This window comes from Leopardus geoffroyi, chromosome C2 (assembly GCF_018350155.1).
Source record: "Leopardus geoffroyi isolate Oge1 chromosome C2, O.geoffroyi_Oge1_pat1.0, whole genome shotgun sequence".
Classification (NCBI taxonomy): Eukaryota; Metazoa; Chordata; class Mammalia; order Carnivora; family Felidae; genus Leopardus; species Leopardus geoffroyi.
In genome coordinates this window covers 59322271-59336444 of record NC_059333.1, presented here as the reverse complement: position 1 = coordinate 59336444, position 14174 = coordinate 59322271, and the positions used below count along the sequence as shown (strand labels likewise).

Genomic DNA, 14174 nt, shown 5'->3' with positions numbered 1-14174 from the left:
ACTGCCAGAGATCAAAAAGGCAAATGAACCACACATGATCTCCTTGCACAATTCAGCATGTGGTTTAACTGGACACTTCCTCAGGAAAGAAGCTTGCAGCATCTGTAGATCAAGCGATTACAGGTGACTAAGAACATAAAACATAAGATTTTTTCATGTTTGAATTATAGCTGCTTGTCACCTAACCTAACACTGGGGGCTCTATGTATTTATGCTAGTATTAATTGAAATATTCAAAAGCGGGGCACCTGGCTGGTTCGGTGGGTGGAGCATGTGGCTCTTGGTCTTGGGGTTGCAGGTTCAAGCACCATGCTGGGTGTAGAGATTAATCTTAAAAAAGTATGTACTCAAAAACAGAAACTCTAAAATAGGCAGCTATGTAAAAACGGCAACAACAACAAAAAAACCAAATGAATTGCTCACCCCTTCATTACACTCAATCCAGGAAAGAAACGGGTCTCCAGTTGTTCTTTTAACAGAGAAAAAAATATTATTTTAAAAAATTTTTATTACAACTTTTGCTATCCCTAGAATTTATTCCTTCTCTGCCATCTCTAATTTATTTATTAAATAATTTATTGTCAAGTGGCCGTCGCTGGCTAACGCCAGTACGACCTCTAGCTCACTGAGCTCCAGCCGAAGGAGAAAGGGGGTCAGCAAGGAGGTCTCAGTACCATGACTTGTACAAAAGCAGACTGCCCACACATCGACCGGTGGTAAAGTACTGAGGAAGCAACTGGCTACAAAAGCCAGGCTCACAAGACTGCGCCCTCTACTGGAGGGGTGAAGAAACCTCATCGTTACAGGCCTGGTACCTTGGCCCTCGGTGACGTCATCAGAAGTCCACTGAACTTCTGATTCGCAAACTTCCTTTCCAGTGTCTGCTGCGAGAAATTGCTCTAGACTTCAAAGTAGATCTGTGCTTCCAGAGTGCGGCTATCGGTGCTTTTCAGGGGGCAAGCGAGGCCTATTTGGCGGGCCGCTTTGAAGACACCAATCTGTGTGCTATCCATGCCAAACGTGTAACAATTATGCCAAAAGACATCCAGCTAGCAGGCCGCATACGTGGAGAACGTGCTTAAGAATCCACTCTGATGGAAAAACATTTCATTCTTGAAAAAAAAAAAAAAAAACGCTTTTTTTTTTTTCTTTTCTTCCTGTTATTGGTAGGTCTGAACTTTAGATATTTTTTTTTTTTTTTCCATGGGGACAAAAGGTACCTAAGTATATGATTGCAAATGGAAAAATAGGGGACAGAAATCAGGTATTGGCAGTTTTTCCATTTTCATTTGTGTGTGAATTTTTTTTTAATGTTTATTTACTTTTGAGACAATGTGAGAGACAGAGTGCAAACAGCAGAGGGGCAGACAGAGGGAGACACAGAATCCGAAGCAGGCTCCAGGCTGTGAGCTGTCAGCACAGAGCCTGATGTGGGACTTGAAATCAGCAGCCATGAGATCATGACCTGAGTCGAAGTTGGAGGCTTAACCAACTGAGCCAGCCAGATGCCCATCAGCCATTTCTGTTTCAGCTTTCATTTACTTCAAGAATGAAAAAGGACTTGCAGGCTCAAGTTCAAGGGTTGCCCGTCCTCTTTCTAGTTAGAGAGTGAGACATCACTGGTGCGGTTGAGCCTGGTAGGTCAAGACTGAAGTTGTTTCAAAGAGGTAAAGGAGGCACTGGGGGAGAAAGGCAAGAGCTACAGTGAGAAAAGTTGTGGGATAAAATAGGGGCATCTGATTGAATCAGTCAGTAGAGCACCCGACTTTTCATCTTGGGGTTGTGAGTTCAAGCCCTGCATTGGGTGTAGAGATTACTTAAAAAACAAAAAACAAACAAAAAAAACCCCCATAAAACAGCTAAAATAAGGCTGTTATGGGATTGCCAATTGAGAAAGCCAGGAATGCAGAGTTCAGCTCACAACAATAAAGAACAAAGAAGCCCAAACAAGAACATTAAAGATTGTTAAACACAGATCCTAAACCAGTGCCACATATGAAAAAGAAAAGAGAGTATTCCTCTCTAATGACTCTGGTATGTAAAAATTATCAGGCTTTTTTCCCTTTCTTTCTTTTTTTTTTTTTTTTTTGGCTCATCTTGCATTTATCAAGCATCTGCTCAAATTGAAGGAATTTGCCTAAGGTCATGCAACTTAGAACTGGAATTAAATCCAGATCTTTCTGATCCCAAAGGCTGTGTCTTTTTTTTTTTTTTTTTTTTTTTTACAAAATCCCATCTATGCCCTAAATGATTTCCAATCTAGTGGGGACTGTAAGTAGTTTTTTTTCCTCCCTTCTTTTTTATATTTTTCAATTTTTTCTAGTGATCATGAACTGGTTTTATCATGAAAAGCAAACTCAGTATACTCTATTTTTAAATAAAAGTACCCACCAGGGAATTATTTCCAGTCTCAGAAGGAAACAACATTTCAACTATCTCAAACTTTTGCTCATGCTGGTTTATTTTACGTCTAAATATTTCTTCAGATTAGAATGTATCGTATATTTGAGGAGTGCCTTACTCTAACACATACCTTCATTTGGAACCATCTTTTTTTTTTTTTTTAAGCTTGTTTATTTATTTTGAGAGAGAGAGAGACATGGGAGAGGCAGAGAGAGAGAGAGAGGGAGAGAGAGAATCCCAAGCAGGCGCCTCACTGTCAGCATAGAGCCTGATGCAGGGCTCGATCTCATGAACTGTCACATCATGACCTGAGCTGAAACCACGAGTCAGATGTTTGCCATCTGATCCACCCAGGTGCCCTGGAGCCATCTTTTTAGGCTCAATTCCATTTTCCTTTTTCTCCCCATTAGATGAAACACAGATGAAATTTCTAGCTCTTTTGTTTTTCTTGGATTGACATAAATTCCCTAGTGAAAGAAAGTGACCAGAGTAAAAGGCTTAATTATTGAGGTTATAGAGTAGTTAATAGCAGTGACTGAAGAGTTCTGATCTTTGAAAGTCTGTGTCCATGGAGAAGCTTTCTCTTTGTCATAAAAAAGCACTACAATAAAGCAGACCTAAAGTAAATTCAAGAAGAGGGCTACAGAAACAGAGAAGCCAGGCTTGACCTCAAAACTTGCTGTCTTCACAACTTTTCTTTTTTAACTAGCCTCGGCTCTGGGAGATTCTTCTCATTACATTCATCTTCGCATGTGAATTGAGCAATCATGACTTCATGCTGTTGGGATCCACAGGTCCTCCAAGAAGACACTGTGTGCCTGGACCGTTTAAATCTTGCACTCTGAGACAAACTCACTAAAAAGAACGCACAGAAGAAACAAAAAGCAAATATGCCTGAACCATACATATGAGCGTGATCATTCGGTCAAAGCAAACCACTATCTCTGCCCCTCTCTAGTCTTCCACCAATAGTGTCTGTACATTATACTTGCTTAAAAACAAACAAACAAGCAAGCAAACAAACAAACAAAATCAGTTCTATTCTGTATGTGCTAGCTCAGCCCTCAAGGCACAATGGAGAGAGAAGTATTATGGCCTTCCAGTCTTTCACTGGATGATATTTGGAATCATGAAGTGATGGGCAAATGAGAATAGTCCTTGTGACCCAGGGCTTTGCTGATTTCCCCACAGATGATAGAGACTGGTAGCAGTGGCCCAGAGAGGTCTAAGGAGCACAACTTTTTGCAGACTGAATAAACTAAATCTGAGGGCACAGAGCACTTTGAAAGTGTCCCAAGAAAGCTAAGCATCTGGGAACATGTATGGCCATTTCATTAAACAAATAACAAAGATTCAAGGCCACATACAGAAGAAATGCTGCTGTAGCTGCAGCTATAATGAAGGTGCCTAGAGAGCACCCTAGAAGAGAAAAGTGGTCAGGGTCTGGGTAAACCTCCCATGCTCTTGTGATCTTGGGGATAAACAATTCCGAGTAAAGAAATCTCCAGATGACAACTTAGAAGTTTTCTGCAATATGACAGGAGGCCAAAGAAGAATCATAAGGGGGACTGGGAAGGACATATGGAGACTTACTTCGGGGGGAAGAAATTCATTATTGTAAAAGAAGCAAAAGCCACAAGGCAGCTTCCTATCTGGAGTAATGCCAGAGTGGCGTTCTCGCAGGGAGCCTTTCTTAAAGGAAATAATCATTTAGTGGGATTCATGGTCTCAGATCAAATGCAACCAACCAATTAAGCATGGATGTGAACCAGAAGAATTCCGGTCATGACAACAGCAGAGAGAATCATCCAGGCGGTCATCCTTCTCTTGGGTCTGGGAATGCAATTTTAAGTTGGAATGTGAATCAAATCCCTTATTAGGGGTGCTTCCATCCTGGTTCCTTTCTCTGAAACACTGCCCTTGCCAGCAGCTTTGGCAAGTGAGGCCTTTGATTAGGACATTTACCCAATTCAAAAAGTATTCTTTCTCCCTTTCCCCCTTCCGTCTCTCCCCCTTCCTGCCCCCCCCCCCCCCAATTCTCTCTCTCTCTCCTTTTGGGAAGCCGAATCTAAGATGTCTTGGGCTTTGATCTCAGTTGTAGCCCATGCCAATAGAATGGTGGTAGAACACAGGTCTTGCTCTTAAGCTTTATTCTGCGAGAATTATAGAGGGTTAAACCTTTTCTAATGTTTCTTGTGAAGTTGAGAAATATGCATACATAAAGGTGTAAACTGTTATTTCTCCTTTGCTGGTCGCACAAACACTATCTTTTAGAAGTTATTACGTTAAGAAAAAAATGAACAGACTCTGCTTATAAAATGGTGCACTCTTTGCTGAGCTGAGAGTTCAGAATAATAGAAGGAATACACCAAATGCTATATCTTGGGTAATAGAATGGAATATGGAGTTGGATTAAAAGCATTCGATACTTCTTCATTTTTACATGCAATTCATTGAGTGACCGTGATTCCTATAAATTCTGGTAGTTCAGGGTCTTGTTTGGGTGGAATTACTCTTGAAATTCATATTGACAGAAAATGTTGGTGAGATGAGACAGTCTCTTAAAAACAGAAAATGTGGAGCCCTGGGGAAACTGGTACTTGTTTCTAGGGACTTCTTTGTCAGCTTCATAGGAAAAAAAACGAGGAGTGGCAATTTTTTTATAGGGCTAATTTATTGCATCCCATCTTTGGATTCTTTATTGCCCTTTGGGAATTATTTAGAATGTTGATTACTTGGTATAGTGGCAGATTTTTTTTTGAACCCCACATTTACTTTAAGAGTGTCTGGCTGCAGGAATCAAAGAGAGATGAAATTAGCTGAAGTTCTAATCTATACAACAAAAAGCGTTTTCAAAGAGTCAAGTTTGACACGTCTTAAGTTTGCTAACTTCCTGTAATCTCCCGTATTGTGAGTTCACACCAAAGGCGAAGGAAATGATGGCATTTCCTTTAACTGTGAGTGGGATTTTAGGAGAGATTTTTGTGGTGGTTGTTGTTAAAAACGCTCATATATGATAAGTACATCTCCCAAATGATGATGGCATAATGTCTGCTGCTGTACTTGAATTTCACCAGTGTCCTGGGTCAGTTATTTGTGCACCTGTTAGTAGATTACAGTTAGGTAGGCAGCAGCATACCATTTATTTTTATGTCACCAACTCTTAGGTCAATTCTTTTCACCTAGTGGAAACTCCTGAAACATTCTCTTACTTAAATTAATGACGGCTTCTGATATTTAACTCAGCTCCAGCATATACCAAGCTCAAGACGATGCAAATGAACCTAAGGAATAGGACACAGAGGGTCTATAGTGGGGTGAATGGTGGCCCCTCAAAAACATATGTCCATGTCTTAATCCTTGGAACCTGTGAATGTGACTTTACTTGGAAGAAAGATCTTTGCAGATGTAATTAAGTTAAAGATCTTGAGATGATATCATCCTAGATTATCCAGATGGGGCCCAAACCAAATAGTAGTTGTCCTATAAGAGACACACAGAGGACAGACACACACAGAGGGGAGGGAGAGGTGAAGATAGAGGCAGAAGCTGGAATGAAGTCAAGGAGCACTAGTAATTGCTGGAAGGCCCCCAGAAGCTAACAGGGAGCCATGGAATGGTTCTCCCTCAGAACCTCCAGAAAGAACCAAGGCTGCTAACACTTTGACGATGGGCTTCTGGCCTCCAGAATTGTGAGAGAATACATTTTCGGTACTTTAAGCCACCCTGTTCGTGACAAATTTTTTATGGCAGCCACAGGACACTGTTCCAGGATCTATGGAAAGTCCAGAGAAAGCAGAACTTTTTTCAAAGTGATGTCAGACCATTGCTGTGGAACTGACAATTCTCATTCCATTGTATGGATAGGTAGACAGGCCAAACATGGGCAGGCCACAGTGTTCACCCCAGGCACTGTACTCTACTGTGAAGTTCACTCAATAAGGACTTCCTGCTTCAGAGTTCTGTTCCAGCTTTACCTTGGACAAGATACTCTTTCTTCCTGGACTTCAATTTTTTTGTTACAAAACGGAGATGCTCTTGCCGCATGCTACATATTTCACAGAAATTTCTGAGGCAAAGTGGAGGGGTATGAGTTGGTAGAAGGAGACAGAAAATAACTTGGGTGGCACAATTTGAAGCTTGGCTAGTAAAGCAGTGAGCAGTATGTGATGTTTAGATTATATGGTGGCCTCCTACCAGTGGGTTGGTGACTCCTACATGATTTTGGAGAGGGGGAACTTGCTCACTTATTTTCCAGTCAGACCCAGACCAAAGCTGATGCATTATATTCATAGGAGGAATTAACAGTCTTCAGCTGATAACACATCTGTGTCAGCTAGAGTGCCTATAGCTGAGTCGGTATAAATTGTAACCAAGAATATTGTAAGCCAGAAAATTGGTCTATCCGAAGGAACAGAAGTCCCAAGAGAGACCACCTGTGGCCTTAAGCTTTCACATGGAAGCTGAGAGCTTCCACTTGGGCCCCATGAACTGACCCATCCTAGATGTTGTACAGCTAGCTTGGACCCAAGCAGCCACTGCTGAAATGATAGGGATTCTGCAGAGGTTCCCCCTGCTCATGTTAAAGGATGGGGCACAGAAGCACCCAGGACAGGTGCGGGGCCTTCCCTTGAGGGCCCACAGCAGAAGACAACTCTGAGTTCTCTTGAGATCCCCATTCTGGCTCTTGCCTGGGTGCCGGGGAGTTGTAACATGAATTGAGCAACCCTTTCTTGATCACCCAGTTTATCCAGAGTCTATTAACAGAATTCAGGTTTCTGAAGGCTACGAATTCCACAGAGCACCCATGGCAGATACACAGACGTCTGTGAAGCAGGCAAAGCTTATCCCACATGGTCCCTCCTAGCACAGGATCTGGCATCTCATAGCCCAGTTGGAATATTGGCTCCGTCCTTACTGTGGGATGTTACTTTTCTAAGTCTCAAGTTTCCTCACTTATAAACTAATAGCACCTAACACATAGGATTGTTGTAAATATTAAATTCAATAATATAGATGAGTGGTTTCACACTGGAAGTAAAGGCATAAAACATGGTAGATACTTGAAGAAGTTAGCTCTTTTAAAAAAAAGAAGACTGATTTCGGTGTCCCTTTCTTCTTCTTCTTCTTCTTCTTCTTCTTCTTCTTTTTTTTTTTTTTTTTTTTTTCGGTGTCTTCCTAAAGGCTCATTGTCCTCAGCCTTTCAACACACACATTTCTGACATCTCGAGACTTATTTCCCATAACTAACATGACTGCATGCTTCAGACAAAGAAATAAAATACACTTCCTTTTTTTTTAAAATTCATTTCCTCTGAAGGAGACATTGTCAAAGCCCTTCCTACATCTCTTTGGCCCTCATCCTTCCTCTACACACTGACAGCTTCTTACTGAAAGCTAAAAATGCTCAGCCTGGCAGGAGGGACAGACCAAGAATGTCAGGGGGTTAATGACCCTGGGAACAATCCTGGGGACTAATAGGAGACAGTGGATAATGCTGATGTCTAAATGTTCCAGTTAAAAGGCAGAGCTGAGCAGAATAGATTTAAGAAAACAAACAAAACCATACTATACATATTTTCAAGTACACATGGTATGTCACTAAGAAAAATCTGAGAAGGCCTAAGTCATTGGAAGAGTATGCCATGATTATGGGGTAGATGACTTGATATCATTAAGATTTCATATCCCCAAGTTTGTCAATAAAATATCAATAAAAATTCCAGCAAAGTGTTTTTGTAGAAACTAGAGAACTGATTCAAAATTATATGTGGAAGTGCAAAAGAAGTAAAATAATTTAAGCAATTTATAAAAAAACAATAAAGTTGTGGGACTTATCTAACTTGATTTCAAGACATACTAAATAGATAGATAGATAGATGATAGATAGATAGATGATAGATAAAGAGAGATCAGAATAGAGTCTAGAAATAGGCCCACACATATATGGTCAATTGTTTTTTACCAATTTTTTTTAATGTTTCTTTTTGAGAGAGAGAGACAGACAGACAGACACAGAATTTGAAACAGGCTCCAGGCTCCGAGCTGTCAGCACAGAGCCTGACACGGGGCTCAAATTCACGAACCCTGAGATCATGACCTGAGCCTAAGTCGGACGCTGAACCGACTGAGCCACCCAGGCTCCCCTGTAGAGTCAATTGCTTTATTACAAAGATACTGAGTTGACTTAACAAGAAAAAAAAAAAGTCTGTCCAAAACGTTGATGTTGGATACTTATATGAGAAAAGCTAATAAACAATTCTGACTTCACAACATACACAAAAATAAATCTGAAATAGACCAAAGGTCTAAATATAAAATCTAAAATTACAAAACATCAGGAAGAAATGTAGGAGAAAAGGTTTGGTGGTACTGTGGCATGGGCAAAGAGTTCTCAGATAGACTGCAGACAGCATAAACCATTTTTTAAAAATTTATAAAATTGGACATCATCAAAATTGAAAACATTTGTTCTTCAAAAGGAAGCAAAAAGGCAAGCTACCAAATAGAATAGAATGTTTGCAACACACAGCTCTAATAAAGGACTTCTTTCCAAAATATATAATCTGAGCTATTTTTACTCGTAAATACCTCTGACACCAAATGTGTGGGTTTTTTCCACACTAACAACCAGTTCTCCAACTCTTTGAATACCAACTGTGTGTGCTACAATTTGTATCTGACACTAACCCAGGGTTAAACCACAGGTTTAAGGGCTCAGTCCCACGAGATGACCCTAGCTTCAGACTCCTGTCCCAAGTTCCTGGTTGCCACCTATATCTGAGAAACTGGCTATAAACCTCCTCACATTTGATAATTTGCTACAATGCCTCACAGAACTCAGGAAAGCACTTTACTTACTATTACTGGTTTGTTATAAAAGACACAACACAGGAACAGCAAGTTGGAGGTATTGGAGCTGGGGTGGAGGGGAGAAAGGGAGTTTCCGTGCCCTCTCCGTGGATGCTACCCTCCCACCACATTCATGTGTGTACCAACCCGGAAGTTCTTCCAGTCCCTTTGCTTAGATGGCTTTTTGTTTGTTAGTTTATTTTGTTTCTTTGTTTGTTTTATTAAAAGCATTTTTTTAACATTCATTTTTGAGAGAGAGAGAGAGAGAGCACAAACATGTGTGAGTGGGGGAGAGGCAGAGACAGAAGGAGACAGAGAATCCCAAGCAGCTACATGCTCAGCACCACAGAGCCCGAAGCAGGACTCAATCTCTCAACCGTGAGATCATGACCTGAGCAGAAATCATAAGCCGGGTGCTTAACCAACTGAGCCCCCCAGGGCCCCTGTTGATTTGGTTATTTTGTTTGTTTGTTTGTTTTGATTTCATAATGAAGATGTGAATAAGAAAATACCTGGAACCCAGGAAATTCACTGGGGCACTTTTATTGACTTCATACGTGGTGATAACCATGAGCAGGCAATTTAAGCAGTCTTAGTTTGACAAGAGCATGGCAGTTAGGGATCAGATCCCTCAAGGCTGAAGGTCTAGGCGAGGACACCAAGCAAGCAGCTAAGACCAGATGGACTGATCAACAAGTGGTAGAGGATGGAGGTAATAATTACCAACCATGACTTTGGAACCAATTGTACCAATGGAGACTGTGTCCCGCCCCATCAACCTTCCCGTTGTCTTTTTTTCTTTTCTCTTTTGAAGTTCTAACGAATCACTTCCTTGAAGGATTCATGACAGGACTGAGTCAATAAAACATAAATCCCAAGGGAATCCTAGTGATGCTACAGCAGGCACTGCTGGAACCAGTCTATGTCCCCTCAGCACTCATCAATCTCTTATGTGCTGAAAGCTTTCTTCTTCAAACCCCTGAGACTCAGGTCATTCAGCTCCATACAAGTGGGACACTAGAGGTGCTTGGGGGAGACCATGCCCTGGAGCATCCTTCAAGCAATGATGAACAGCAGCTGGTGAATAAATACCCCAGCTCCTTATACCTTGGTTGAGAAAAGTCTGAGATGTGCTGTGTAATCCTGGAGGTCCCCCATGGGGTAAGCCCCAGTTGCTACAGTCATTAATTGCTCATTATTACACCCTCTATTGCTTTTCTCTTTTCCCTCTTTCACTTCCCCATTCCCCTACCCGTGATTCCTTTGATCTGGTATCGTATAAATTACTATAACGTAAATCTTTGTCTCAGCATATGCTTCTGGGGGAATCTAATTTAAGACAAGCTCCTACCCACTGGAACTTATCTGACCTGGATGTTATTACATCAGTTATTTTATGTAATTGTTACATACACTCTAGTAAAAATGTTTACAAATGGTTAATATACTATTCCTTCCACATAATGGTTTAAAGTTACAGCCCTAAACATAACAAATTAAAGAAATGTGAAAACGGAAGGCCGTGGGTAGCTTAATGGGTGGGGAAAATACTTTGGAATAGGAGGGACTTTCTTGTTCTGTTATGGGTAGGAGTGACCTTACCATGCCGATGGTCACTTCTTGAAATACTTCTCCTTTTTATTTTTAGTCATCTTTGTGTGTTAGCATCCTGTTTCTGAATGTGTCTGGTAATTTTTAGAATTTATTGAAAACACAGAATTTTCACTGAAAGTCTGTGTTCAGGCTCAGATATATCTTTCCATTGTTTCTTCTCGTGACATTCTCTTTTTATCAGGAAATGTTTATTTGGACTCCAACTAGAATTCTTTGAAGCAAGAGTAAAACATTCTGTAACATGGTAACTATTCTCCTGGGTAAAAGAAAAGTGTATGTTTGGATTGGTTGGTCTCTGGAGCAGCCTCAGCTCAGGAGCAGAGCTGACCGTGGAAGTGGGTCACATTGAGCAGCTCGAATATCTTCACGGTGCGGAAATGCCAAATAAATACGAAAAAGCAGGTGTACTTTTACTAGAAAAATCCTCGTTTACCACATGTGCAAGTCAGAGGATTATGAGGATCAGTGACAGAAAAAGATGGTTTTGCCGTCTGTTGAGCAGACACCTGAGTCTTTAAGGGCTGAAATCGCACTTCTGTGTAAGGTCAAAGACTCAAACTTTCAGGTTTGTGTGTCTCTTAGTAAGGGGAAAAAAAGAACGAACTCTCTCCCTTGCACATTCGACCAAGTCATTTTAGACCACAGTGTTTATTAATATTCAGTAATATGTGTAGGCTTGAATGGATAAAATTAGCCATGTCGATTCATTTAGAAATAGGCTTCTGTAAGCTTCTGTAAGCACAAGCTTCTTTTTCCCAAGACCGTAAGTGTAGAACTGTCTTTGCAGAGAGAGATCTTTTTCCTACCAGTGATCGGCATGTGAGATGGCAGTCACCATCTTACTCAATTATTTTGTCTTGTGAAAGGCTGCATCCTTTTGGGTTTCGCCTATCAGCGTCTTTACCTGTCTGTTTCTTTTTCTACTACACTTTACCTCACCCCACAAAATAATAAAACAAGTTAAATATCTGTTAAATATCCCTTCTATTTGTCAAAGGAAATAGTCTCCTGTGAAAGATACAAAATTCTCTGGCTATCCTTAGTGTTGCCATAATTTGCACACTATAGAGCCTCATGTGGCTATTTAAGTTTAAATTCGTTACAATACAATACAGTGTAATAATTCAGTTCTTCAGTTGCAACTAGCTGGATTTCAAGGGCTCAACGGTTGCCAGTGGCTAATGACCACTTTAGCAGACAACACAGAATATTGCCATGTTTGTGGAAAGTTGTACTGGGTAGCACTGGGACCGAGGCTCAGTGGAATAAAGATACCATACAGAAAACCACTTCAAATCAGTTGGCTGTAACTATTATTTTTATGCCAGTTTAGGAATTCTAATTAAGTATAACTGAAAGGATTTTGTTGTTTTTGTTTTTTAATAGCGCCTGTTTTTCAACCTGTGAAACACACACTCTTGGATAGACACCTGGAGAGTAATGATCCAAAAGTTATATGGTCCTGGGACTAGTTCAGATGTTACCACTGCTACCAGCAAAATGTCCTTCTTAATCTCTGCGTGTAGATTCTTTCCTATAAAATGAGACAATTAAATTGTCTGCTGTGCTATTTTCGTCATCGATAGGCAGGGGTTGTGTACTCACAAAGTTTAGAACGGTGACTGGTATACAGCAGATGCTCACTACATGTTCACTGAGCTAAACAGTGAGATAATTTACATGAATCCCCTTTGTAAGTTTAACCTGCTCTTCAATACCTCAGTATATAAGTAGATGGGCGATTTTGTTTGCCAAAATTTGAGAGAAGGTGCCCTTGTCTCTGTGAAACTTGGAAAGAAGAAAAGATGTCTACAGAGGATTTTTAGAATTTTAAGGAAATTTCAACAAAGGTCTGGTGAATTTTTGAAAACTTTTTGACTCAGAGTGATGTGATTTAAATGCCTTGGCTGCAACTGGCTTCAGAACAAGAGTAAACAGGTCTCATTTTACATGGGTGACAATCATATAAGAGATTAAAAGTAGATAACACAAATGAGTTTCTCGGGGTCCTTTCAATCATAATCTTCTCCTCGTAGCCCCTTTGCTCCCCACAGTCCTCACTACCTCAAAGTCTGTATTGCAGCTGTAGTTTTAGGAGAGCTTAGAGAGCCCTAATGCTGTGGAAGCTTCTTCTTTTATCATATTTAAAGCCGTATCTTTTTATGGACACTCACGGAGCAAAGTGCAGCAGACCAGTGACCAATATACACATCAGGAGTCAGATCTCTGTCAAGCAGCTTCCAAATTAACGGGGAAACAGACCAGCCAGCCAGATGTATGTGCAGTAGAATTCCAACTGAAGGAACCCAGAAGTCAGGCCACGCTGGCAGTTTGGTGGAAGGTTTGGGCTACTCTGGGAAGACTTTCTGGAAAGAAAGACTGAATGTTCAAAACAGATTAGCACCCTGACAGATTAGGAATGGGTTTGAGGGTCTTTGGGGCCAAAAGACTACGAGGACTATATTGTTCCTTGCTTTTCTCTGTGAAGCCAGAGCCCAGAGGTGCTGAGCTCCAGGGGCGAGCTAGCCAGGCACATGGCCCAGTCCCAGCTCTATTTTCACTTCACAAAAGGATGAAAGTTGGCTCTCTGAATTCACTCAGCATAGAAGAGCTGGCTTAGTTCTTTGCCGTTCATCGCATGCTATCTCCCCCTAGGTGGTTTCACATATGCTCATCTTCGTAGGTCATATATGCTGGGCCTATATTCATTTGCATGCTTCACAAGTTCTATTATGTGACTCAACATCCCAGAGGACAGACTCGAGGTGGTGCAATGACCCAGCTGTTTCTTTTTCCAAGTCTGACTTCGGTATCTTATCTTTTTCTTTTTTAATGGGAGTTGTGCCTGTGTGGGGAGATTTAGGGAGGTCTTCCTTTTTTGGTCTGATGTTAACTTTTTCTGGTATTACTGATATTCTCAAAATGCACTCTAAAGAAGGTAGAAAATGTATGGTTCCAAATGCTGATCTGACGCAGATCCAGTTCTGTAAATTCAATTTAAAGTAGGAATTAATATCATTCGAAACCCTTCCCCTGTCACTTTTCTTTCTTCCTTTTTAGGATAATCACTTAGGATCGTGATTCCAGATTTTGAGTTCCTTCAAGCTGTCACAAGCTCTTTTGCAGATAGCGGGCAACATTTCAAGCCCCCTCACCACAGTGCTGGAATGTTGTACTCCCTTTGACTGTTTAAGACGCACGGCCTGATGGTAGCCATGGCCACATAAGTGATAGGTCCGTCTGGAGTCCTGAGCATTGCCTCACCCTCCTTTCCCGAAACACATACAAACACGGTTCATTCTAGA

At 41.0% G+C, this 14174-nt stretch overlaps 1 pseudogene; it reads left to right on the top strand.

Moving 5' to 3' along the window:
• Window positions 1-682: 682 nt before the first annotated feature.
• LOC123610333 lies at window positions 683-1165 on the top strand (annotated as a pseudogene).
• Window positions 1166-14174: the final 13009 nt, after the last annotated feature.